The following is a 26,612-nucleotide window of genomic DNA, read 5'->3' as shown; positions in this document are numbered from 1 at the left end:
TTAATGTCTCAGAACTTTGATGTCATTGGTCTCAGACACCACTTTGCCATCCACTATCTGGTGGGTGGTGGTCTTTTTGATGGTTTCATAGAGTTGCTGTTGTCCAGGGCATCACCAAGATTGAAGTCCTCCTCATCTTCCAGCAGGTGGCAGTAGGTGGCGATCTCAGCCTCCAGCTTGACCTTGATGTTCAGCAGGACCTTATACTCCTGGGCCTGGCGCTGTCCCTCTGCCCAGGTCTGTGCCAGCTCTGACTCCAGGTGCAGCAGGATCTCATTGAGCTGCTCCATCTGCAGGGCATGATGGGCCTCCACCTCCCTCAGGTTGTTCTTCAAGCTGGCCTTCAGATTTCTCATGGAGTCCAGGTCGATCTCCAAGGACTGGACTGTATGTCTCCATTCTGTGAGCAACATCTCAGCAGCTCCAACTTTGGCAGACTGCGTGGTGACTGCTGTGGTGCTTTCCTCAATCTGCTGAGACCAGTACTTGTCCAGCTCCTTTCAGGTCTTCCGAGCTATCTCTTCATATTGGGCCAGGATGCCTGCCATGATCTTGGCTAGGTTCTGAGATCTGGGGGCATCTACCTCCAGGCTCAACCCATATCTGGCAATCTGGGCTTGTAGGCCTTTTACTTCCTCCTTGTGGTTCTTCTTCATGAAGAGCAACTCCTCCTTGAGAGCCTCGATCTCTGTCTCCAGCTGCAGCTGAGTGACATTGGTGTCATCAATGACCTTGTGGAGCCCATGGATGAGACATTAAGCCAGCAGAAGCAGGGTACCCTTTGGGGAGCAGAAGGCCAATAAAAAGTTCAGAGGTCAAAAATAAAATAAAATAAAAAATATATGTCAGCATCTGTTAATAGGTCATTTGTTTGTTGACGAAAACAGCCAAACTCTGTAAAATATTTCAAGAGGGTTATTCTGAGCCAAATATGAGTGACCATGGCCTGAGGCATAGTCTCAAGAGTTTCTAAGAATATGTACCTAAGACGGTTAGTTTACAGCTTGATTTATATATTTTAGGGGGACATAAGACGTTAATCAATACACGTGAGGTATACATTGGGTTGGTTCAGAAAGGTGGGACAACTCAGAGTGGGACCTTATAGGTCACAGGTGGATTCAAAGATTTTTCTGATTGGCAATTGGTTCAAACAGTTAAGTTATTATCCAAAAGAAAGGGGTGCCTGGGTTAAGATAAGGGGTTGTGGAGACCAAGATTCTTATTATGTAGATGAGGTCTCATAGGTGGCCACGTTTAGAGAAAACGGATGGCAAATATTTCCTAGTTAGACCCTTAAAAGGTGCTAGACTCTAGGTTAATCTCTTCAGGATTGGGAGGGTCTGGAAGGGGAAAGATCTAGCTGTGTCAGCAGAAATTCTTTGCAGATGCAAACTTTTCCTTACAAAAATTACAGATGCAAATTTTCCCCCACAAAATGGCTTTTCAGGGATATGTGAAAACATGCCAAATAAATCTATTTTGGAGTAAAATCCTTTGATTTCCTTCAGGGCCTGCTGCCTGTCATATGATACTGTACTAGAGCCAAATTGGAATTTGGTATCTTATTGCTACAGTCTGTTTTGTCAGTCTTAAGATCTCTGTTTTAATGTTAATGCTGGTCAGTTGTGCCTGAAATCCAAAGGGAGAAAAGTGTGATGGGGCATAACACCCCCTTCCCATCATGACCTGAATTAGTTTTCAAGTTTTTTTTGAATCTCTTTTGTTGAAGTGGGAGTGGGGGATAGGGTTGGTCATTCAGTCATTCAATCTGTTATGGGGCTTAGAATTTTATTTTTGTTTTACATCTTTATATAGTCCTAGTTGCTGATTCCAGAGCTGAACCAAGGCTTTATTGCATTGTTTTCATTAGCATATAAGATGTTTTAAATATCTTAAAGTATAAGTTCTACCATTCACTGGGAAATCCTGTCAGCTCCATCTTCATCATGAATTCAGAATCTGGCCACTAATATACCCAGAGTCCTACTGTTTTGCCACTTGCACTGTGACTAGTTTTGTTTCAGCCACCATCGTCTCTTGCTAGGATTATATAGCAATGGTCTCATTGCTCCTCTAGCTTTTATCTTGTACCCTAAAGCCTATTGTCCAGACCACAATCACAGTGTGTACCTCAATGTTAGGTTAGATCATATCAGATCAATGCAGTGGCTTTCCTTTTCCCCAGAGTGCAGTGCCCCTGAGGCCCCACAAGACCTGGGTCTCACCATTCTTGCCTCCCTCACTCAGCTCCAGGCACTTCTTTTACTCAGGACCCTTTCACATTCTTTCTTTCCTCTGTTTGGAATAATCTTTCCTAATTATCTGCATGGTTTGCTCCTTAGTTGCTCAGATATTACCAAAGAGTCTCTCCCCAATCCAGAGGAATAACCATCCATACACCCCTTCCCCAGGTCCCATTCTCCTCACTCTGTTTTAGTTTTCTTAATTATACATGGCACCACCTGTTTGATATCAGCAGAAGAATGAAACTTTAAGAGGACAGGTTTGGGTTGAGGTGGGGGAAGGTTAATGGTTATTCCCACAGTCTAGTGACAACAAAAATGAATGACATAAAAGTCTTAATTTTTGAGGTGTGTTAAGCCAACTTTGGGGTGCGTTTGAGCAATCTGTAGACAAATCTGTGGCTGTTTCTCCAGAGAGGTTTTCAGGAGGTTTAGGATTTACATATTTCTTTAAAGGGACTATAAGGCAAATGGTTGTATTCCTATGAGACATTAGATAGTGCCCAGTAAATCTACATTTTACACAAGATAAGGTGAATGTTTGCAGAGAAAAAGGAAGTATTAATAACAGAAGAGCCACTTCTCTTGACCTCTATGGGTAGGTGGAGGAAATGAGTCTTGTCTTCACTCTGCACCTGCGAAGATACGATTATGATAGATATTATCAGTGTGGAATTGAACAGACTTTAGTTTTAGGAGCTAGACTTAGATTGCAGATCACAGATCTAAAGTTACAAAGAGCAAGTCCTTGTTTATGGGAGGCCAGCAGAGAATTTAGTTATGAATGATCTGTGGAAGCAGTTCTTCAGCAGGTGCCTGAGGTCTTTTATGTTTCCATGGGGATCTGGCTGAGGCATCCTGCTAGGGACAGATATTCATTTGGAAGAGGGAGTTGCATGACTCAACCTCCCGGGCTTAAGTTTCCCTTTTGCATAAGAAGTTTGGGGGTCCTGATATTTTTATCATCCTTTACACTGGAATAATGCTTGGCATAATAGAATGTGTTCAATAAATATTTACTGAGTGACAAGGCTTGGGAATTTATCTGAGATAATTCTTTGATAATAGAAAGGATTTCCCCCTTCCCAGGGTTGTTGCTCTCTTTGGGCTTTCTAATTCTTGAGACAACAAATATTTTCCTATGAAATCTGTGTATTCACCAAATACTTACTGAACCCCTCCATCTTCCAGGTAGTGTTCTAGAGTCTGTCAAATCAGCACAGATTATTGTGATTTACATTTTTAATACACAGTACTCTCTACAATTTAAAATTTTTAAAAATTAAAAAATCGATTCCTAGTTATTCCTGTATCTCCTTTTCCATATTAAATTTGCTGTTTGCTTTACTTTTTTTTCCTTGATTAAGCTTTATAAGCTTTAACAATTTTTTGAGTAATCAGAAATGGAAAACAATATAATAGATCTGTTAATTGACACAAAATAGCGTTGTATTTTTTCTATTATTTCTATTTTGTGGGCAATGTTTTCAATTTCCTCTTGGTCTTTGTTTTTTAATAAAAGCATTTATAACAGTGACCTTATCTTTATATTGAGCTTTGATAACAGCTGATACATTTTGCTCTTGTTTTAAGAATATTTTAATTATCTTATAATTTTATTTCCAATGACTCAGCATTTATTCACTACTATCCAGCAGTGTGGCTAGAGTTTAGTGAATGAAAGACAGAGAGGTATGCACATTAATTCACATGAATTAATTATATTATTCCAAAATTCCATGAAATATAGTTTTTGAAAACTTAAGATGTCAAAGGCAGAGAGGCGTATGCTAAATTCAGGACAAGGTGGAGGCAGTAAGCTGGGCAGAACATTCAGGGCTTCTTAGGACAAGTGAAGGTGTCTGTGTTCTAAGAGCAATGGGAAGTTATTGGAGAATTTTAAGGACTTTGACGTGTTTTATGCCTGCTGGGGGAAGAGTAGATAAAAGAGGGCTAAGATAGAAGTGAGGAAGATCAATTAGAAAGTTATAGAAGCTGCTAACGGTGGGAAGATTATAATTCCTCAAAAAACACCACTGTCATGGAGAAGGAAAATGGTCCCTTTTATTTGTTGATACAGGGCCTTGGGTCACTGAAATAAATTTCACAACAGTGTTCTTCCTTCGGGGTAAATAGGGCTGCTCTAAACATGAGTAAACTTTGGAATTTTTTTTTTTTTTTTAGATTAGCCGCATTTAAGAAAATGTTTTCCTAACTTTATCAGTAGATTACTAATTTTGTTTGGCAGTTCTCTGTAGGTATTGAATGGTTGCTTGGAGCAAGTTATATTAGGAGCTGCTTTCTTGACACACCATTTTAAACTAAAAAACTCTTTGATTTTAATTCATACTTCAGTGTTTCCATATTGCCGTGTCCTAGAAAAGTTTTTGTCAGAATTTGCATGCCATTTTAGGTCTTCATATTTTTTTAGACTAAACATGTTTTCTGTATTTTTTAGGCCTCAAACTGCAATTTACATTATCTGAATTGTTTGCCTACTTAGGTCACATTCTCTAGACAGTGTTCAACTCTTTACTAGGCTGTAGATAAATAGGCTTATATACAAAATCTTCTATTTATAAAATCTCTCTTTTGGATAACAGAGTGCTTTTTGCCATTTGTAGACCTCTTCTAGTTTTGGATGCCTAATTTTGGAAATTTTTAATTACAAACGGGAGTGCTATCCTAAAGGAATACCACATTTGCAGTGATGTAGTATATACATATTAAACACAAATTTTAAGTTTTATTTTAGTTGTGTTTAGAAGAAATTTGCTCTCCTATGTCTTTAGAAACTTGATGTCCAAGAAGTCTCCTATGGTTTTAGGCTTTCACTGAAATGTCTGTGAGTCCATTAGGGCTGCTACAACAAAATACCTTAGACTAGGTGCGTTAGTCTGTTCTCATGCTGCTAATAGAGAAATACCCAAGACTGGGTAACTTATAAAGGAAAGAGGTTTAGTTGACTCACAGTTCCACATGGCTGAGGAGGCCTCACAATCATGATAGAAGGCGAAGGAGGAGCAAAGTCACATCTTACATGGTGGTAGGCAAGAGAGAGTGTTCAGGGCAACTGCCCTTTATAAACCATCAGATCTTGTGAGACTTATTCACTATCATGAGAACAGCATGGGAAAGACCCACCCCCATGATTCCAATTACCTCCTACCAGCTCCCTCCCACGACACATGGGAATTACGGGACCTACAATTCAAGATGAGATTTGGGTGGGGACACAGCCAAACCATATCACTAAGTAATTTATAAATGACAGAAATTTTATTTCTCACAGTTTCAGAGGCTGGGAAGTTCAAGATCAAGATGCCAGCAGACTCAGCATCTGGTGAGGGTTCTCTGCTTTGGATATTACACCTCCTTGTTGCATCCCCACATGCAGAAGGGGTGAACAAACTCCCCTCAGGCCTCTGTTATAAGGGCACTTATCCCATCTATAAGGCTTCTGCCTTCAGGACCTAATCATCTCCTAAAAGGCCCACCTCTTAAGACTAGTGCATTAGTGATTAAGTTTTAACTATGAATTTGGGAGGGGACACAAACTTTCAGACCACAGCACTTACTGATTGTGCAGTTTATTTCTGTGCCCAGTCCTCTGAGTTTATGAAAAGAAGGGAAGACATTTTTTTTTTCTTTCAACCAGTATCACATTCAAACTAGGTAAATTTGGTACACTCAAGTTTTTAACGTTTTACCAAAAAAAAAAAAAAAAATCAAAGTTTCCTTTTAGCAACAGGGTGATACATAAAAGGGGAAAACTACAGCCCAGAGCACAAAGCCTAAAATGACCACAGAGGAGTTCCTTTCTTACGCTAAGCACAGGCTCTAACTTCACCAGACTAGCCTGTCTTCCCCTAACACTGCCATACTTCAGGTCTCCATCTTAGTAAAAGATATGGATATTGTTGTTGCTCCAAAAAGTTTATTTAGAAACTATACATATAAGGCCAAGAAATTATTTTTCTCTTCTTGTAATTCTATGCAAAAAGTGCCTTCATTTATTCTTTTGGGTCCTTTCAAGTAGATAGTTTTACATCAGCTCCAACTTCCCATTATTCATTAAATCTTTCCTTCAACAAACATTTATCGCTAAGTTCTAGGTATGTCCTTGGTCCGAAAGTTTTAAGGTGATTGAGATACTATTATGGAACTTCAGGGCTCTATGTTTTTAAATTCAGGACAAACATGTAACAAATCAGGACAGTAATTTATACAATAAAATGCTATAAGAAATATAAAAATATAATTAAATGATAGACATAGGTATTGAATACCATGGGACACAAAGGTAAGAAGGTCAATAACACTAGGGTGAAGGCAGAAGATGGTTTTGAAATGTTAGAAGGAAGCCAGAACCCGTGAGTAGTCTTTCACTTCACAGAACTCTTTTGGATGGCTGTGAATGTTACATTTTAGTCATCCCCAACTTAGAAAAAATTGTCTGAAGACTTTAAATACTGATTACTTTACATACTGATTACTGAAGAAGACAGTATATTCAACTCAGTACTCTAGGTGAAAACGTTGGCCAATTCACACTACATCCCTTAGCACACTCTAAATAGCCAAGATTCTTAAATGGCTGGACTATCAAGTTGTTCCTGTTTTTCCATAAATACTACAAAACATAAAACACAGTGGCTATTTTGAAAAAGAAATAATAAAGAGTGTGCTCATTTGATACAGCTAGGAAGATATGTATACTCTGAGCTACATCATTATCTTCCACGTAAAGAGAAATTCCAACCTTATGAGAGAGCCTGGGAAACAGAAAAATGTTCTTTTCGATTCTTTTTATCATATAAAAAACTTCACAAAAGCCCTTATAACTTTGTTGAAAATTTCTCCTAAAAACATACCTTTGAACACCTATTGCATTTTTGTCACACTGGAAAAAAGCATGAATTCACTTCCTCTACTCTGTGGGTTGTGAAAGTAGAAGCAGAAATTACTTTGTGGCCCACCACCATGAAGAGAAAATGGTTCTTCTTGTACAGTCAAATGCAGGCCTTACTCATTCCAACACTCTCTCCCCACCGGTTTAAGTATAGCTCAGAGACTTGTGCTAGGTGGAATTGTTGCTAAATGAGATGCACTATTTTCCACAGAGAGCTTGTGGGACACCCAAGTAGGCCACCAGGGTGTTGGGGAGAACCAGAAAAACAAAGGTATGAGGCCTCTCCTCCCACTCCACTCTCCAATTGCTGGGTTATCAAACCAGGGCCTTGAACAGGCTAGTGGCTGAAGGATTTGGGGTTTAGATGAGAGAAGAACAGGAGGGTGGGAAGAAACATTACAGAAAACCGATCCTATCAAACACCCAAAGCAAGTTCAAGGCATTTCAACATGTCTTCTGTTAAAAACAAAAAACAAAAAACAAAACTGTTTTGCTTTCCATGAAAAATACTTGAAACAAAATCTAGGAATTTCTCACGGTGCACACAGGAAAACGAGTGTTTGCACTTTGGAACCAGCTGAATGATAGACGATCAATGTGGAATACTGTTTCTGTGAACATGAATATAGGATATGCCTAGACGCTTAGGAAATCTTTGTAGTCATACACTTCTTTGAAAAAGCTGTACACACACAGCAAGCTGTCCTACCTGTTCAAGGGGAGTTCTCAGCAGCTCAACCCAAAAACTGAGAAGGAGGTATCAAGGGGCAGGTCAAACTTTTTCCCAATTTGTAAGCCTGGCAGATGCCCTCACTGCTCAGAAAAATCACTTTGGTTTAACAAACATGTGTAGTTACAGAATTTCCCTTGAAGGAGTTCCTTGAATATTCCAGTTGTTGTTGAGTTAGAGTCCCATGCTTAGGTACATGGTGGCTGCATCCTCTTGTGGCCACCACTCTCTCTCTCCCTCAGCATCCCCGAGGGAGATGAGGTTGCCCATGTCAAACACACACCTAGAGGAACTCCCAGTTTTTGCATGGGAGTCGATGGTAAGGGCACCGATGGGAAGTTAAAAAGTGCAGAGAGGATGTTTCTGAAACCTTCTAATGGACTAATGGGCTAAAATCACCTTCATTCATTGTCAAGCCTCTCTCTAAAGTATGAGTGAGCACAGGCAGCTTGCCAGAGGTTTAAGATAATCAAGACACCATTTATGGGAACAAGAAGTTATGAAAACAGTTTCGGCTTTTAACTTTATAGTCTGATTCCTCTGATTCTTAAGTTAAGGGTCATTCTACGTTTTTTTAAATTCCTTTTGTGCTTCTCTGCCCAACCACTTTTCACCCATTCAACTTCCTGTTCCTCTCTTGCATCCAGTTCTCTGTATGACTTGGCACCTGATACCTTTACATGTCCGGAATACTTTCTGAGCAAATATTTTATTGAACTTCCTAAAAATACACAGGTAGAATAAAAACATGGCCATGAAAATAAAGGCAGTGGAGTGCTTATGTTTACTAGAAAATGTCCACAAATATGCTGATATAGGATTCTCTAATTCTGTCACAAAGAATTCTGTGATTCTTTCCAGCGTTAAAAATGTCATTAAACAAGACATACACTCATGGCAATTTCCACTTGACTTTTTGGACACCTATTTCCATAGTAATATATTTTTGAAGTTCAGAACAGTCTGTTCTGCCATAGTGTGGTGGCTATGCTCCTCAAATATTCCCTGTTATCAAAAAACATCACATGATGGAAGGATTTGCTCCAATGGGAAATATATGAAGCTAAAGAGATAAAGCTAATTTTTCTAGCAGCAATGTAAATATGTGCTTGGGCACATACTTTTTTGGAAAGAAAAGAAAAAAAAAACCCTATAGGTGCTTAGATATAAAAACTAAACCCAGTATTTGAGTACATCTAACTTTTCCTATTACTACTGATACTATTATTAACCCAACATCTTTAAACATTTTATTATCATTATCAGTTTTGTCAGTCATCAGTGGGTGGGATAAGCCAAACAAAAAGCCACTAATGAAAATATCTGTGTCAAACTAGGTGCTGTGGTCTGAATGTTTGTGCCCTTTACAATTCATATGTTGAAAACTAACCCCTAAGGCCATGGTAGTAAGAGATTGGAGTCTTTGTGAGGTGTTTAGGTCATGAGGGCAGAACCCTCATGAATGGGATTCTTATCCTTATAAAACAAACTTGAGGGAGGCCTTTTGTCCTTCTGCCATATGAGGACACAAGTAGTGGGCATCATCATTGAAGCAGAGAGAGCCCTCACTAGACACCATATCTGCTGGCACCTTGATCTTGAACCTCCCCATCTCCAGACCTGTAAGCAACACATTTCTATTGTGTCTGTATGACCCAGTCTATGGCATTTGTTCTAGCAGCCCAGACGGACTAAGACTTCAGGGTAGTAGTTTCCTTCTTATCCAAATGCTAATTCGTATTCACAGTTAGGCTACTACTTAAAGCAGTCTGGTAAAAGCAAATCATGCTTCTTCTTCAATCAGTTTCACTACATCAAATTGGCTTTATGGAAAGTTGTACTGCATTTGTAGATGTAAAATGAAAGGTACGAGTGAAAATTGAATATAAGTTGATTTTGGATCAAAACAAGCAGTGTTTTTGGGGTTGAAATACCATCTAACTGTTGACATTCACTGAACATCTTCTATTTCTTTGCATGCTATAAACTACTGAGACAGGAGCCAAAAATGGTATTTTCTAAGGAATGTTCCATCTTCCTCCTGCGACATTTATTTTTGTTTTATTTTTGTCTAATCTTTCCAACGGGACTGAAACACTAACTTTGTAATAGACTATTTGTGATTGTTTGTAACTACACATTAAAAAATAATGGGATTTAATGACAATTTCTCAAATTATGATGATTAGAATATAACTTTTAAGTATATTTTCAAGCAACCATTCAGTACTGTGGAGAAGCTGCAGACACTTAATGAGGGTGAACCAGGTATTACAAAATAGCTTTTCCAAAGAAGGGAACTCTGAGTTAAGGGAAAGCAAGCAAAATTCCTTTTTTTCTCTCCTAACTAAAGAGACCAGTTAACTTGCCAAGTGAAAACTCTAAGTCCCAAGAAATACTCTAAACACAGAAAAATAAGCACATCGATGAATGCCTCCCCTTTTCCTTGTTGGTCTGAAGCCGACTGACAGCACCAGGTGGCAGCCCTCGGGAACTGCCTGTTGCAGATGCCCTACCTGACAGCCAAAAGCTGGCAGGAATTAAGCAGAAACATGTGCTTCCTGTGGAGGGCAACGGTCAGCAGGTGGGATCAGCAGACTCTGTTACTGAGCCCGTCCTCCTGTGTGGTCATCTGGACCGCCTTCCTCGTGGGCACTGAGGGCCCGGAACAAGACATTTTCTCAGTGCTGTGCTGGAAGCTGTTCAAATGCAATTATGCTGTATGTCGTTGCGGAATAGATGACTTAGAGGTTCCACACAAATTGAATTTTGAGGCCAGCCTGAAATTACATTAGATTTGGGGGCTTTGACAAAAGCCTGTCTGAATCCCCCTGAAGTCCCTTAGGGTCATCTTTCTTTAATCATTCACTAATGTTTTTCTGGTTAGGTCACTGATTAATGGATGACGTAAATCTCCACTCTCTGCCCACCCCCCAATTTTTTAGTACTGTAGATAATGTTTTATTAATTTGTCCTTTTTGGCTGCTGCCAAGACAGCAAATATGAAACTGATTTTTGAACCTCAAGAAACTGACATTTCTAATTCTGCCTTGTATCATAAGCCTCAAATGCAAGAAGCTATGATTAGAATGTGATAATAGCTGAGATGCCATAATTCCTTGCTGTTGTCTGTAAGTACACTCTTCCAATCAGAGAGAGGTCATGGGAATTAAATAGATTTGATTCATGAGAAAAATAAGAACTGACCTCTCAGGGGAGGAGGAACAAATGTCCATGCTCAGATCAACAGCATTCTGCATCTCAGATAATTACTTCATTTTTCTTGATATCCTATTAAAGCAATAAATGTGAATCTCAGAAAATTGTTTAAGGTATAACAAAGCCAGGGACCTTCATATGTTTTACAATTCAATCCTTACAACAAACTTACAAAAGCAGTATTACAATTCATACAGATACGGCAAATGAAGCCCAAAACGTCCCGTAACTTTCTAAGGGACATGACTCTGAACTCTGATTTTGTTACTCTTCATTTTGTCATCCCTTATCTCAAAGCATTTGGGGTAAGTCAAATTTAATTATCATGTACTTACATATATACATATCTAATACAATCTTTTTTCCTTTTTGGTTTTTCTAATGTGATCTTAAAATAGGGCACAAAATGATGTCACAAACCCAATGAAATACAGTAAGATGTGAAACCTCTAAAGAGATTGCATATTTTAAATTTTTTCTTTGCTTCAGGAACTATTTTATACAAGAGATATTGCTGATTTGTGAGCAGTAGGTTGGCTGATAGAGATTTTGTTAAAACATAACAGCTGAGAAATACCAGCATTTGAAATTTACAGCTAAGCTTCATCACAATACTTTTGGATACAAAGACATTTTTCTTTCATATTCTTAAATATCAATAAGAAAAAGAGAAAAAGCAATTCAGATTCATAGTCTGATGACATCTTCTCTGGCCCAAGGAAAAAAGGTACTAAGTTTACTGACATCAACAAACAGGGTCTGGGTATATACCACCAAGTGAACATGGCCTGTTCTTCCTAAACTTGTACCTGTTCCTTTGAATACCGGTGTTATTTTACACACGCATGTACACACACACACTCTCTTTTTTTTTTTTTTTTTTTTTTTGACACAGAGTCTCACTCTGTGGCTCAGGCTGGAGTGCAGTGGCGCGATCTCAGCTCACTGCAAACTCTGCCTCCTGGGTTCACGCCATTCTCCTGCCTCAGCCTCCTGAGTAGCTGGGACTACAGGCGCCCACCACCACCCCCGGCTAATTTTTTGTATTTTTAGTAGGGACGGGGTTTCACCATGTGTTAGCCAGGATGGTCTCGATCTCCTGACCTCGTGATCTGCCCGCCTCGGCCTCCCAAAGTGCTGGGATTACAGGCGCGAGCCACCGTGCCTGGCCTACACACACTGTCTTTACACATGCATGTATAAACACACACACATCAGAGTTACGGCATTCTTCTCCTCCCCAACGTAAACAGATTATCTGTTTAATTGGATGGTTGGAAACTTTTGTGTTGATATTTAAAAAAAATTTTACCTCAGCCTCCCAAAATGCTAGGATTATAGGTGTGAACCACCGTGCCCAGTCTTCCAGGTTTTAAACATAAACGACTCTATTAACTCTATGAGTCAAACCATCTATGTTGCTTTTAATTTGCCTTTGCTATAGCATATTTTAATTGGATTTCTCTCCAAATTTCTGGTCTACTTTTGGGGGGATGGTAGAGTTTGTGTTTGTAATAGTATTGATATCCAAATCTCTTCATAAAGATCAAATTCAGTATTTGAATTATTAATGAACATATATATATATGAAAGATTGACTTATACTAGATAATAGCTAATAATAACTAAAAGGAAATAATGCAATCCTATTGTGTTTTTGGGCCATACGAGTCTACTCTTTTAGATTAATTACCCCAGAAATAAAAAGAAGAATCTGTTTTTAGTGACTTTTATGCCATCCGGTGGACAGCACTGTGATTTTCCTAATACCAACTAAAGAAAACAAACCTAATTTCCACGTGTCGCCATGCTGATAAATGCTGACTCTAAAAAGGACATTAAGTATTTCAGTACCACCCAGCATGTAAACATCTATGTCATATGTTACTTGCAAACTGACATCTGTAATGTTGATGAGGAAGGCAGGGTCAAAATTAAAATGTGATCTTGCTGACTTTACCACAATGATATTCTCTGTTTTCTTGCAAAGACTACTCTGAAATTAGAAAATCAAATCTTCTCATACTTTCCCTGCATTTTTCAAGTTGCTCAGACTTTTGTTTGAATTTGATGCACATCCTTCTTCATCTTGACCACATACACTTTGCGTTCATGGAGCCTCAGAATCTTTCACTTCTTTTTTAGATTTGAGACTCCTCTAAGGCATTAGTGGATTATGAAATCACGTAGGGGAGCGTAACCAGCATTTTAATAATTAAAATGGCACAGAATAGAATAGAAAATAAGATACAGTGCATCCCATTGGTTCGTGAAGCTTGTTTCAGTTGGACATGCATGCAAATGCTGTGCGCCGAGTCCTGATGTGATCTACATTTTTTATTGCGGCTCTATCTGTGCCGGTTATCTCCCTATTGTCTCTCAACTCCAAATCCACACCTCTCTACACTGCTCTGTGATGTTGGCATTGGGACCCTCCTTTGCCAGCTGGTTCTTTCTGCAGGTGGAGGAGAAGGTCAGGGAAAGAGAAGAGGCTTCCTTTCTATGTTTCTGTTTCCCTCAGCATGTTTCCAGCAGCTGCACTGACTGCAGACTGCAGCTTCTTTCAACTCCTTTCAGCTTCTGTCAGACCTCTAGCAGCAGAGATACCAACAGAAGTCACATGCCACTCCCTCTTCAAAGCTATAAACATCAGCTCTTTGGAGCCCCTCCATCTTCTGGTTACAGTAACCCACCTTCTACTTTCTGTCCCTCTTTCTCAAGGCATGGACTAATTCCTGCTGTTATCTCTAGATATTATTATAGTGTTCCTTTTCTGTTCTTTCAGCCTTTCCATACTCAAGTAACCAATTCCTCTGTTTGAAGACCTAATGCGATTTTTATTTTTTTGACTAAATCCTGACTGATACGTGGTCAAAAAAAATTTTTTAAGCCATTGCTTCTGGGCATCGATTCTTCAGTCTTACCTCACTCATACAATGTCCATCAGAGCAGCTTGGACACACACTGATACCTCCCAGATCCCACCAATCATTGATGATAGAATGATGTTTGGCTCATTAGTGTATTTCCACCCCAGTGGAAACAAAGGACATGAAAGGAAATGTGTACAACATAGTACATTTAATTTTAGTGTTTAAGGCATTTCAGCATTTACCTTGGTATTATAGGCATGGGATAGAAGAGCAAAACTAGGAAGTGGCTAAATAGGAAGTAGAACCAGCTTTCCTGATCCTTAGATTATTCTTGCTGTAAGATGCACTGCTGTGTTGGAGAGTTTTGGTGTCTATAACCTTATACCTGCCATGCCACCCCCCCCCCCCCACACACACACACACGCTAAGTGAGAGTCATTGACATTTACCCTGAGCAGTGGTTAATGTTTGCTTATAAAATGAAGGACACCAAGAGAGGGCTAACTTGGCCCACTTAGGAAGACAAATGGAGAGATCTAGGGACGAGGTTGCAAACTGGTAGCTCATGGGTTTCATCTGGCTGGCAAATACATTTCATTTTCCTTGACCATGCGGTTTTTTTTTTTTGTTTTGTTTTGTTTTTGAGACAGAGTCTTGCTCTGTCACCCAGGCTGGAGTGCAGTGGCACCATCTCTGCTCACTGCAAGCTCTGCCTCCCAGGTTCACGCCATTCTCCTGCCTCAGCCTCCCGAGTAGCTGGGACTACAGGTGCCCACCACCACACCCGGCTAACTTTTTGTATTTTTAGTAGAGATGGGGTTTCACCGTGTTAGCCAAGATGGTCTCGATCTCCTGACCTCGTGATCCGCCTGCCTCGGCCTCCCAAAGTGCTGGGATTACAGGCGTGAGCCACCACGTCCAGCCGACCATGTGGTATTTTTCAAAGATGTTAAAGATCCTATTTCCAGTGTCTCTTTGACAGTCAGGAACCAGTGAATACAGGATCCTCAACCCTACAGGCACCAAGTGCTTTATGAGGCATTCATTGTCTGGTTTGCCATAGTCCCTGCTAGTCTTTGGTACCTGGAATTTCTGCTCTTTTCTTTATGTTGCCCACCTGGCTCCTGTAGGCATTTGCATTTTGACTCTTAACCTAGAGGAAGTGTCTTAGGGTGGTAGGGGCTGAAGCCATGTGGCTGCAGAAGAGATGGAGGAGGTGGAAAAGAAAAGAAAAATAGATGCAGACTGACAGGTTGAGTGAGCTAGAAGGGATGAGACAGCTGCCAAGGGAGAGAACTTTTTGGGAATGTGTGGAGAAGGGTAAATGCGAATGTCTATAAAGCCGTCCTATGTGATAGACCTCCATTCTCCATTTGTCCACAAGAATTCCAATAAAACTACCTTACTAGGGTGTGTGTGTGTGTGTGTGTGTGTGTGTGTGTGTGTGTGTGTTGCTTTCTTTTGTGGGGAGACCATTGGCAACGGGCTAACAATGACATAGAGACAGGTGGGACTAGAGGAGAAATAGCTTGGGAAAGCCCAGGCACAGGCCAGTACATGACATTCTCTGAGTGATTTTTTTTAAATAAAGTTTTTGAAGTTCCTGACTATAATTATTTAACCATTTGCTACAAAATATTAATTATGATTAATGATACCTATTAACATTAATCAAAAACATACTGCAAAAATAACATTTCTCCACTATTGCTTGATGAAGTCACGCTCTTCACTACCTCTCCCATGATCTCAAACACTTTTCAGAACCTTTTACTACTTGGTCCTGAACTTTAAAATGTATATTATTTTATAAATAATGTATATCTATCTGTCCACATATAAAAACGTATAAAACTATATGTACAGTTATAAAACTATATGCATAAAACAATATACATCCATATAGAAGTATTTAAAACTATAAATCTATAAATGACCTGGCTTTATTGATAAGCTAGAAATGTGCACCTTTGGTTTTAGGGAGTTTTGTAATTTATTTCTCAGATCATATGTAATTATTGGAATATTCTTAAAAATAAGCTTGTGAAGTCATATAAAATCATCTGTAATCCACATTAAATATGTATATGTGTGTGTGTTTGTGTATATGTATAATCCATGGCAACCAATTAAAATTGGGGTATCCTTTCTTCCAATTATTCCCTGTGTGAGAGTATGAGTAGCAAACATTTGTTTGTTGCTTCGCCACCCACCCTTCCATTCCCCTTTCTTAAAGGTCACCTGAATCTCCTATCCATGTGATTTGGCTGGAACTTACCTCACCTCTGGTTGGGGAGGGTGGTAAGAGGTGTTATACCCTCTTAGCTACAGGGATGGGTTCAGGGTTGGGAACAAGAAACAAGACAAACAAACCAGGACCCTGTTCAAACCCTCTTCCCCACCTAACTTGAATGAGAGTACGTGCAGCCTTTCTATGCTTTAGGGCAGGACCTACCTGCAAATGAGAGCAAAGGCACAAAACTAGAGCAGAAAAATACAGTGTGAGCAATGGAGCCCTGGCACCACATTTGGACTTGGATCAACCTTTGAAGCCAATTTTATCCTTGAATTGTTCAGTTATATTATCAATACATTCCCTATCCTGCTCAAGACAGATTAATGTTTCATTTGTATATTTGTAACACCTTCTGATAAGGTATGCATGTGTGCATGTTGGTGGGTGGGCATATGTATAATAAAACTGCTGTTATCCTGAATATGAAATGTATATCCTGCTTTCTCTTTCAAGTAACATTATATCATAAATAATTTCTAGTACCATTAAATAATCCTCAAAAACATGATTTTAATGGTATATAATATTGCACAAAATGGATATGCTTTCATTGAAGTATTTCCTACCATCAAATGTTTAGGTGGTCTCATGGGCTTTCAAAATACTTGCATCAATTTCCTCAATCTCTGCTTACAATACTATACAGTTTACTTGCGCAAAATGGTCTCCTTCTGGTTTCTTCTTTTCTGAGCCCTCTGCTTTTTGTAGACCTAAGATAAATCTATCATGTTCTGTCCATCAAGTAATTCTCTCTTGCTTGCTTAAAAGTTTCTTCAAGTGTCACTTTTTGCAAGAAACCTAACCTTAAAAACATGTCCCCAAACCACCCATTATAGCATCACTGACAGATGATTAGTTTTTGCCAAGTTGTCCAAAGAAAACAATTTCTTATTTAAAAGAGAGAAAAGTATACATATCTGGTGAAAACATTCTTCTTGTGTTGCCTTGTAGTGTTAATACATAGATATTCCATCAACATAAGACAACAGTAAGCCTGTGATTACTTAACTTCTAGGTTGACGACTTCCTCCTTCCAAACCTTCACCATTAGTTCATTTCTCAAGATCCTTTATTAATTCCAGAGTTTATTAAAAGTAACGAAGGACCATGACATCAATTCATTCTCCTTGCAGAGCCAACATAGACTCCAGAAACCAACTCAGAGCACTGGAATGTTGCAAATTGGTGCTGTTTCCTTTGCCACCAGAAGTTTAAACTGAAAGATTTGCAGCATTGAATGGGGTGGGTTTCTTTATTTTGGCAGGCATCTCCATAGCTTTTAGTAGAGATGAAAGTGATCACTTGTGCTGCATTTTCTTGCTTTTTACCTTGGAAGTTAGCTCCAGAGGAAAGGAGCTGATATCCTTGGTCACTATGAAACCCCTTTTCCTGTCTTTACAAAGTTCAAAATTTTAGTGTAAACTGTGAAATGTCCATCAGTATCTGTTTGAATCATTCCTCACTTTCTAACTGTGCCTGGTTTCTGATCAGTAAAATGGAGGTAAAATATTTCACAGAATGTTTGTGAAAATACAAGGACATAACACATATGCAAATGCTTAGACTAGACAAAACATAATTCTGTGATTTGACTCAGTGAATTGAAATCTATAATGGTTCTGAGGAGTTTTAAAAATGTGTACTCAATTAAAGCAAAATGATTTGGAGTGAAAAAATTCATAAAATAAAATGAGAACTATTTACACTTTATGAAGCAATTAACTTAAGGTTAATTAAACACCCAATAAACTGTAAATACTCTTCAATATAAAATATAGCTTCACCTTACTGTCACTTTTATCCATGTAAAATCTTACTGAAATGTCTTTGCATTGACTAGACCACATTCTTCATTTATCAAACTGTGAAATAATCCTCTTCCTATACTTTTTTTTGTTATAATATTTTCACTTACTGGTATTAGTGCCTTTAAGAAACTGAATTTAGAGAATTCTCAACTTCTTTGTCCACAATTGCTCACCATTCATTACCTTTATTTCTAAAGGTTTATTTTCTTAGATAATACAGTTGTCTCTCAGTATCTATGGGAGAATTGGTTTCAAAACCACCTCCCACCCCTGCCAAGATAACAAAACCTGCAGATGCTCAAGTGTCTTATATAAATGGCATAGTATTTGGATACAACCTATGTACTTTATCTCTAAATTATTTTCTACATAGTACAGTGTAAATGCTATGTAACTAGGTGTTTATTATAGTATTTAGGGAATAATGACGAAACCAAAAAGTCTGTACATACTCAATACAGATACAACTATCCATTTACAAAAATATTTTCAATCTGTGATTGGTTGAATCTGCAGATGTGAATCCTGCAGATGTGGAGGATACTCATACTCCAACTGCATACTCAGCAAGCTGCCTGCAGCTACTTCCTGTGCTTCCCTGCCCCTTGCTCTAGTTATATGGTTATATTGTACTGAGAGGCTATTTTTAGAATGGCAAGACTCTCACCAGTTTGTTTCTTGTGGTATCCCAGTGCTTAGAACAGTGCCTAGCACATAGTAGACTCTCAGTGGATATTTTTAAAGATTGAGTAAATGAATAAACAACAACAATAGTAGCAATCACATAAATGGGTATAGTTTTAGTTTTCTATTGCTACTGTAAATTGTCACAAACTTGATGGCTTACAATAATATGCATTTAAAGTTCTTTGGATCAGAAGTCCAAAAAAGATCTCACTGGGTTAAAGCCAAGGTGTCAGCAGACTGCATTCCTTTCCGGAGGATCTGGGGAAGAATCCCTTTCATTGCTCACTTAGATTTTTGGCAGAATTCTGCTCCTTGCAATTGTAGGACTAAAGCCCCTGTTTTCTTGCTGGCTTTTTAGCTGAGGAAGGTTCTCAGCTTCTAGAGCAAGCTTGTCCAAACCACGGCCTGTGGGCTGCGTGTGGCCCAGGATGGCTTTGAATGTAACCCAACAAAAATTCGTAAACTTTCTTAAAACATTATGAGTTTTTTTTGCTTTTTTTTTTTTTTTTTAATTTAAGTTCCTCAACTTTGTTAGTGTTCATGTATTTTATGGGTGATCCAAGACAATTCTTCCAGTGTAGCCCAGGAAAGCCAAAAGACTGGACACCTTTCTTCTACAGGCTACCCACATTTTTTGGCTCATGGCCCCTTCTTTTGTCTTCAGCCAGCAATGGTAGGTTGAGTCCCTCTCATGCTTCAAATCTCTCGCCCTCTTTCTCTTGTTGCTTCTCTCTCTGACCCACTCTTCTGCTTTCCTGTTTGCTTCCCACATGATTATACTGGGCCCATCCAGATAATCCTGGATAATATTCTTATTTTAAGGCTAGTCGACTGGCCACCTTTATTTCATCTGCAACTTTAATTTCCTTCTGTAATATAACATATCACAGGTTCAGGGGATTAGGACGTGGATATCTTTGGGGGAATTATTATTCTGACCACTGCACTGGATTAAAAACTTTTTATGGCCTGGTGTGGTGGCTCATGCCTATAATCCCAGCACTTTGGGAGTTTGAGGTGGGCAGATCACTTAAGGCCAGGAGTTCGAGACCAGCCTGGCCAACATGGTGAAACGCCGTCTCTACTAAAAATACAAAAATAAGCCAGGTGTGGTCACATACGCCTGTAATCCCAGCTACTCAAAAGGCTGAGGAAGGAGAATCACTTGAACCTGGGAGGCAGAGTTGCAGGCAGTGAGCCAAAGTTGCGCCACTGCACTCCAGCCTGGGCGACAGCGAGAACTCATTTCAAAAATAATAATAATAATAAAAATTAAATAAAAAAGTAGAAAAAACCTTTTTTTTACTATTATTCCATTTAATATTCACAACTAGCCTATAAGGGAAATTTTTCTTATTATTTGATAGATAATAAAATAGAAGCACAGAGAGGTTAAATAACTCCCCCAAGATTATAGGATTAGTAGAGGGCAGGCCAGGATTCCAAAATATTCTGTTCAAGTCAATAGCACACATATGAACCATGATGTAGTCATATGGTATGCATACAATTCTGGTGGAAATTAGTCCCCTTAGAGTTGTTCAGTGAACAGAGTGCACAACTGTACATGCCAGCTCTGACCACTGATACATACTGCCTTTGATTTTCCCAGTGCTGCCATGGTGAATACAATGATATCTTTCTTTATCTTCTGGAGGAAATGAATAAGTTTCAGGATAAGACTAATCTGAAAAGTCTTTTCCATTTCCTAAGTGGCTTTAAACCAAAATATTACCTATTTATGACTGACAGATATTGTTCTCCTGTTGTAACTTTATAATTTACTCTTTTCCGAAATCATAGCATCTATTATTTAGGCTGTCCTTGACAATCATTTTGCACAGTAGTCTGTTCTATGGTTCACACTTTGGGTACATCCTTTCTGCGAGAGCTGCCTGATTGACCTGTAATGCATCTTAAACTATAGCAGGAAGTCTCCAGCTTATTTTAACTATAGCTTTTTCCATTGTAAAATAGACAATGATAAACTGAGTAGATGTAAAATTCTAAGACAAGTGGTTTCAGACTTATGTAGTATACTTACAGATGTCTCTTCTATAAAATCTGCGGAATTAGCTGATGTCAAAAGGAATTCTCATTCTCATCTGTTGTCCCTCTCACCTGCTTTTTCCTTCTTCCTTCCTTGAATTGTGTTCAGAAATTCCCATTTGAGTTCCATCTTACCAGCAGTGGCTATCAATGAGAAATGGAATAAAATTTCAGAAGCATGGGAGGCGTGGTCAGCATCAGTTAGTCAGAAAGCAGGAATATCACAGGGCACAATATAGAAGCCCACCCCAAGGAAGTCAATTCAGTTCTACATTCCACCAGTGAGGGAATCCAGGCTGCTTTTCTTCCTTTGCATCCAAGACCCTATTGGCCCAGTTCTTTAGATTGGACTGGGCTACATTTGGGAGAAATCAATAGGCCCAGTATTGTAAGACTGAGAGGAACAGAGGCATATGGAAGGAGGAAGTAGTCTACTTCTACTGCAGAGAGTAAATCTGACAAACATTTGCTAAAAGTTGGTGGTGATTGTCCTCCAGAGAATGTGGGAGATACTCCAATGAGAGGTGGGAAGACAGCGCAAGAACTTCTATTATATTTTTAAAAATATCCTATGTTTAAAATATTTCTTGGTTGTACATATACATACATAGAGGTGAGGAATCAAGAAAAGTTTGGAAATGACTATGCTCAAGCTTAGTTCTCAGTTCCTCTTGACCAGTTTCTAAGGTATATTTCAGTGACGCAAAATGTTTCATACCATGTTCTTTGAGATGTAGGGAGCACTGCGGTCACCACAAGAGTAGAGAGGGTGGGTCTGATCACTCAACCTTGTTCAGTGAGGCAGCTTCTCTTTGGTTTCTTTTGTATACTGTGGCTCTACATAATGTTTATTTTAATAGATAAGTGACATTGATTTAAAAATAAGTTTACCTTAGTACATCCAACAGACTAGTGTGCTAAATGGCAAGCAGTTCTCTGTATCCACGGGTTCTGCCACCATGATTCAACCAAATATGGATAAAAAATATTTTAAAATAATATTAGTATAATAAAAATAATACAGCAATAAAAATAATACAAATAAAAACAACACAATATAACAATTATTTACATAACACATTGTATTAAGTATCATAAGTAATTGAGATTATTTAAGGTATAGGGGAGGATATGTGTATTTATATATGCAAATAGAGTCATCTGTCAGTGTCCGTGGGTGATAGGTTTCAGAAATGCTGTGGATTTCAAAACCTGAGTATGCTCAAATCTGTACATAAAATAATATAATATTTGCATATAACTTACACACATCGTCCCATAATCATCTCTAGATTACCTATACCTAATACAATCCCTAGATATCACTTCATTCATGTGGATTCAATGTACTACTCGAAGTGTGGCAAATTCAAGTTTTGCTTTTTGAAACTTTGTGGAATTTTCTTTTTTCCAAATATTTTCGATCCTCTCTTGGCTGAATCCACAGATGCGGAACCTATGCATATGGAAGGCCAACTGTACTACTGAGGAATTTGGACATCCACAGATTTTGATGTCTGCAGTGGTCCTGGAACCAATCCCCCACAGATACCAAGGGACAACTGTATCAGCAAATATAGCCTAAATGTAAATATCTTTGTGTTATTTATGAGGCAATGAGAGACTGTATCCATCAAAACAATGAGGCAGAGGTCTTTTTTTTGCCTGGAATGTAGAAAGCTGGAAGGAACACTACCTCTATAATGAGACAACGAGAAAAAGTCAGATAAACCATAAAACTGCAGCTTTTCTTGAGGCCATCAGAGAATTGAGGTTATGGAACAATTAGGTGGTCCGAAATCTAAATAGGGGCACCTTCACAACCACCCGCCCCCTGGAAAGAAAGGATGCCATGATTGACCTACCTATGCTTGCCAAAGCATAGAAGGAAGATGCAAGTGAAAAGAAGAAATCAGTTAAAATATTAATGCATTTCTAAAGGTCGAGTATGGGGGTTCATATTCATTGACAGGTTCTTTTCCTTAGATCTTTTATGGATGGTCATGAGAAGGATTAGGGTCAGGGCAGGGTACCAGAGAGAGCCTCTTTTGTGTGCAGATTTGGTGGAGAGGATCAGGCATGACTGTGAGAAAAGACATGAAGCCTTCCCCAGTTTGGACCTTTCTCTCAAAGAAAACAAAAGCCCTTAGTCACTGGGTGTCTGTATTTGAACTGCTTCAGCCTGGTACAAGGAAGAATTATCTTAATGGAATTTTAGCTTAATATTATATCATTATCTTTAAAAAAATAATAAAATGTCTGCAAAAAGTTAATAAAAAATAACCTTCTGTACCTGTAACAAAAATTTTCAGGAAGAACATTGCTAAGACTTTATGAATTACTTTTTAAACTAATGGCAATTCCAGCAAGAAACCCAACAGAATAATGAATACATGTGTATTTCAAAGGAAATTTGGAAAAGATATCACTAAGAGAGAACTTACACTAAGTAATTTTAAAATATATTATATAGTTATAGGAATTAGTGCAATTTGGTGTTGACACAAAATAGACATCAAAATAAGGGAGTTTAGAGTAAACTCAAGTCTATATAGGAATTTACTATTTGATGAAGTTGACATTTGAATCAATCAGAAAGGCTGGAATGACAAGTTAGAGAAGCGAGATGACAGTTGAAACAGGAGCAAATGACATACACACACATGCACACATATACACATAGAAAATATGTAAATATATAGGGACTTTTGCTTTGGGTGGTGTTGGAATCCATGGCTCAACTAGTGTGATTATTTTAGTGATATTCATAGCTCAGTTCTTTTGAGACTGCAAGCAATTGCTCAAGTGGCCAGAGTAATATAAACGGCAAAGTTCTGTTCCAATAGTTTACCTGATTTCCACTAGATAGTATACCCTGAAGATTGCAGACTATGAAACCTAATAAGCTCCATGAAGGCAGAGTTAAGGTCAGTCTTATTAAACGTTATTCTCCTAACTGAGCAGGAACTTGATATGTTGAATAATGAATAAATGCTTGGAAATTGTTTGTCTTTCTTTCCATTAGGTAGTAGGCCTCAATCTGTATTTCTTTGTATTTTTAAGTTGTCTTATGTTATATTTGACTACATTATCATTAGCTGAGGCATTATGATGTAATTTTGATTGCATTTTACCCTTTGATAGTTCATTAGGTCAGTTCCCTAAAGCCAGAGAATGAATTAGTGTTGATCTGTTGTAAACTTTTCACTGGTCTGTGATAAAGTAAAGGGAGAAATTATTTGTTTATTTATACATGTCAGTAAAATGTTGATAAATATCATTTTGGAGGGAAGGATTGCTATCTTTCCACCTGAAATTATATCCTTCATATTTTTTTGTACCCAAATCATGGTGACAACAGATAGTAGTTACTTTTTTAAAGCTCTTATTTAAATAAATAAAATGTTGACCATTCTATATACATTCCCAATTGAAAAGAGAATTGTCTCTGGAATTTGAATGCTGATATAATGGTTAAAAGCTCATCTTAAGTCAGAAAGATCTTATTTCTTATCCTGACTTTGTCAATTGTTAGTCAAGTGATATTATGTCTCAATTAGACTTCTTCAACTTCTGTTTAAAATTAGAATGATGATAGTGCTTAGAACAGTACTTTTATTCAAATGTGGTAGGAAATGTTTACCTGTTAAAACATTATTATGTTACACAGTAGACTCCTTCAGTGCAAGACCTTGTTTCCCTGTCCAACATTCTATTCTCAGCACTTTATCTGTTGCTAAATATATATATATGTTTAATATATATGAAAACATATATATATGTTTGATCCCTCTTTAACACTGTCAAATTTTGCTTTATGTACTTTGAAGCTACGTTATTTTGTATATACAAGTTTAGGGTCACTGTAATTTTCTGTTCAATTGACCATTTAATCAATATGAAATGCTCAACTTTTTCTGTCATAATACATCTTGCCTTAATGTCTACTATGTCATATAGTAACATAGCTACAGCAACTTTCTTTGTGTTAATTTTTTAATAGAATATGTTTTCATTTGGCCAGGCACAGTGGTTCACGCCTGTAATCCCAGCACTTTGGGAGGCAGAGGCAGGCAGATCACCTGAGGTCAGGAGTTCAAGACCAGCCTCGCCAAGATGGCAAAGCCCCATCTCTACTAAAAATACAAAAATTAGCTAGGTGTGGTGACAGGCACCTGTAATCCCAGCTACTCAGAGGCTGAGGCAGGGGAATTGCTTCAACCTGGAAGATGGAGGTTGCAGTGAGCCTAGATCGCACCACTGCACTCCAGCCTGGGTGACAGAATGAGACTCCATCTCAAAAAAGTAAAATAATACATTTTCATTCTTTTATCTGCAAACTTTTCTTTTTGTATCCTTAGAGTAAAATTGTCCCTTCTGTTAATAGCATATAATTGAGACTTATTCCTTTTACGCAGACCAGTAGTTTTCGTATTCTTCCTAGATTTTGCAGTTTGTTGTTCAGTTAATGTAATTAATAATACAGTGGAATTCAGATATCTATTTAACTATTTTTTGGTTTGCCCCATCTTTTCTTTATTCCTTCATTCCTCCTTTCTTCTCCACTTTTAGATTAATAAAAATTTTCCTTATCCCATTTTTATTTCTTTATTGGCCTATTTGTTACAGATTATTTTATTAATTTTCAGTGGCTATCATAAATATTAAACTATGCATTTTTGATTTACTATAGTCTATCCAAAATTAGTAACTTTATCACATCCTAAATAATGCAAGACCACTACCATACTTGAACTCCATTTATTTCCCTCCTCTTGTCCTTTGGGTAATTGTTGTCACATATTTTACTTCTATCATATATACTGTGTTTTGAATGCATCCCCAAAGTGTGTTGGAAACTTGGTCCCAGTACACCGGTGTTGAGAGGTGGGATCTTTGGAAGGTGATTGGGTCAAGAGGGCTCTGATTCCTGAATGGATGAATCCATTCATGGATTGATGAGTTATCGAAGGAGTGGGCTAATTATTATGAGCGTGAATCTGCTAAAAAGCCAGTTTGGCTGTCTGTTGTGAGCTGCCTCACTATGTGATGCCCTGCATTGCCTTTTAAATTATATGTCAATGCCTTCGGATAGCTGAAATTTTTTTTCTAGCAGCTTCAAGATGTTACTCTTTTTTCTTCTGGATTCTCTAGTTTGTGTTGCAAAGTCAGTTGTCAATGTTGTTGTTGTTTCCTTAAAGGTTGTGTGTGGGGTTGTTGTTGTTGTTTTTCTTCTGGCTGTTTTTGTTTGTTCATTTGTTTGGAGACGGAGTTTCAATGTTGTTTCCCAGGCTGGAGTGCAATGGCACAATCTCGGCTCACGCAACCTCTGCTTCCTGGGTTCAAGCAATTCTCCTGCCTCAGCCTCCCAAGTAGCTGGGATTACAGGTGCCTGCCACCACACTGGGCTAATTTTGTATTTTTCACAGAGATGGGGTTTCACCGTGTTGATCAGGCTGGTCTTGAACTCCTGACCTCAAGTGATCCACCCACCTTGGCCTCCCAAAGTGCTGGGATTAGAGGCATGAGCCACTACACTCAGCCCTGGCTGTTTTTTAATATTTTCTTATTGTTGGTTTTCAGCTGTTAGACCATGATGTGCCTAGGTATAGTTTTCTTTGTATTTTCCTGCTTGGGACTCCTTAGGACTATTGAATCTGCAGGTTGATTTTTTTTTTTTTTAATCAGCTTTGCATCTTGGATATTACCTTTTCAGATATTGCTTCTGCCTCATTTTCTCCTTTTCCATTTTTATCTCCTTCTAGGATTTCAATGGCATGTAAATTCAACAT

General features: G+C 38.3%; 1 pseudogene; it reads right to left on the bottom strand.

The window, feature by feature from the left end:
• On the bottom strand, window positions 1–26,612 carry LOC106998513 (keratin, type I cytoskeletal 18 pseudogene; annotated as a pseudogene).

The sequence above is a fragment of the Macaca mulatta genome, chromosome 5, assembly GCF_049350105.2.
Source record: "Macaca mulatta isolate MMU2019108-1 chromosome 5, T2T-MMU8v2.0, whole genome shotgun sequence".
Taxonomy (NCBI): Eukaryota; Metazoa; Chordata; class Mammalia; order Primates; family Cercopithecidae; genus Macaca; species Macaca mulatta.
Note: the sequence above shows the minus strand (reverse complement) of the source record. Positions and strands in the feature narration are given on the sequence as shown.